Consider the following 2,769-nt stretch of genomic DNA (forward strand, 5'->3'; position numbering starts at 1 on the left):
CTTCTTCAGCCATCCTAACTATTCCAGACTTACTTATCAAAGTAACCTGACATTGAAATTAATCTTCGTATATTCCCCAGATACACCACCATCAATGTTTGTTTATTCCACAAAAATCAGGCTCATAAATTAAGAAAGATAAATACACATGTCTTTCAGTGATTTATTGCTGACAACGAAGTTTTCTTGTAGTACAGATCAATTTGAATGTTACACCGTTCTCTGGTGTCACCTTGTTCTTGTGAGCAAGAGATGCTTTGCAAATTATATTCAGTATATCACTGCAGGTATTTCAAAAGGCACTGTGTACTCAAGGATCTCCCAAAAAATAAAAATCAAGCAATGTGGTATCGACACAGTCATCTACTTTTGTGATCGTGGCAGAAACAAAATCAATTTGGCCATTAACAGAAGGGCAATTCCCTTTCAGTTCTTTGGAATGGTACGACCGGATCCTTTATGTGCATGTGAGATGGCAGAGGATATTCAGTTTAACACCACCAGGGAACATCGTGGAACAGAGTCACAGTTGGAAATCCAGAGAATTACTGTCATTGCACATGCGCATTGAAATGATATCGAGCAATTGAATATTCGATATTCAATGTCTGAACTGTAACTTGTGGATGCATTGGCAACTCAGACTGACTGTGCATCTCCTTGGGATCACTGTTGTGAAACCTTACTGATAGTACAGGGAGTACGTTCCCAGTGTTGAGTGTGTCCAGAATCAGGCTTCAATATCTTACGATTCTTGGCAGAGAATGAGGGATGGAAATGAAAGGAAATTTCTGCATCTGAAGAGTGGTGAGACTTTGGAATTCACTGCAAAAGGAAGTTGTTGATTCCAAAGTGTTCAATGTATTAAAGAGGTGGCTGGATATTGCACTTATGGCCACTGGGATCAAAGGTTATGGAGAGAAAGCACGATTGGGCGACTTAATTGGTTGATTAACCACGATCATGATGAATTGCTGAGCAAGTTCAAAGGGGAGATTGGACTTCTCCTGTATTAATTTTCTAAGCTTCTCAAGGAGCTAACTGTGAACCTGGCCTTGAAATCAAAACCACATTATTTTTTATTGCTCTTGAATTCCATGATAAAAGTCAGAACATCTCATGGGTCCCCACCTAGAACTGTACATTAATTCAATGGAATTATCATCAAACTGCTTTATCTTCTTTAAATAAACAATGCTTTTTATCAGACTACTGACTGGAGGACAAAAATTGTTTGTGATGCACCAATCAATTTGAAGTGATGGCAATGTTAAAAATCATTAATCGAATGGGATAAAACAATTAGTTCCAAGGTACCAATTGTTTTAGAAAATGGAGAGGCGTGGAACTCTGAATGGACGGATTTGGCGCATGATTAAAGAAATGCTAATTTCTTGTTGATACTGAGGCTGAGTGATAAACTGGAGAAGCGTGAATTTCTTTGTAATATGGTAGACTGTGAAATAATGATGATTTGGAATTTTGTCTTTGCTCGTATTTCCCACCCGCTGCTATTCATTTGTTGCCAAAACAGTTATTGCTGGCAGTTGCTCTATGAAGGCAAATTAAACTGCACACAAATTTATTTGACAATATCAGGATGTGGAAGAGAGCCTCTGAAAATGAGGAGCAATTAGTAATGATTAGGTTTGCAGCTGTTCACTAAAGGAAAACCCTTGATAAGTGACTGATCAAGAAAAAAAATGTTTATTTTCTTTACCCTGAAACATTCAAAAGGATGGCCTATTTTCAAAGAAATTGAACAGAAATCTGCCGAACAGGTTATTCCTCAATATTTTCGTGTTGATGCTTTGTTGGACGCATGCCTCATTAATATACCAGGCGTGCGATGCTCAAACAAATCTCAAAACAGAGGGGCAATTGCATGAAAGGAGGCAAATTGATCACTCGTATGCCACAGCATCAGTACAAGTATAACAAGCATCGTCCTAATGATGTGCACTATTTTTGCTGTGAGAAGAAAAGTGGGTGAAGATATGTTGAGTTTTCTGTTCTATAGAATGGAACCACATGTTCGAAATATTTACATGGGTCCTTCTAAATCCAGGCAAGTGTTCGATTTGTATTTCTCAGATGAAGAATTACAATCAGCAGTGAGCAATCATGAGTGCCATTTGGCTATATTTCAGTTTCTATGAATAAAGTCCAATTTATCACTTCCAGAGTAGAACAAACTGACACATTTTTGATAATTGACCTGCCTCAGATCGTGAAGCCAGCAAACAAAAATTTGAATTTTGACGAACATTTTTTTCTTTGGTTTCCATAAATCATTAAATCTCTCCATTCATGCTTTCTGTCTCTCTCAAATTCTATTCGTCTATCTAATCATATGGCATCCAGGACGAGAGTGCCAATTCAATACACAATTGGGTAAACAGCAAGTGACAGAGAGTGGTGATGGAGGGTTCTTTTTTCGACTGGTGGCTTGTTTCCGTTTCTGTTCCACAGGGATTGTTCCTGGGTGCACTTTTATTTAACATTTATGTGAAAGACTTCGATGAGAAACTCGCAGGCCTTGTGAACATGTTAATCGTTTCGAACAGAATTGCAGGGATAATGGGCAAGGAAGAACATTATTAAAGATTGCAGACTGAACGTGATCAGTTGGATCAATAGGGTGAGGAGTGCAGATGGAGTTCAATAGAACAGGCAGACCTAGTTGTGTAGGTACGTGATACTTCGGCAGTGGCATCATCAGATGTTGAAGAAGGTGTGTAGTAGGCTTGCCTTCATTGATCAATCATT

This window comes from Stegostoma tigrinum, chromosome 43, assembly GCF_030684315.1.
Source record: "Stegostoma tigrinum isolate sSteTig4 chromosome 43, sSteTig4.hap1, whole genome shotgun sequence".
Taxonomy (NCBI): Eukaryota; Metazoa; Chordata; class Chondrichthyes; order Orectolobiformes; family Stegostomatidae; genus Stegostoma; species Stegostoma tigrinum.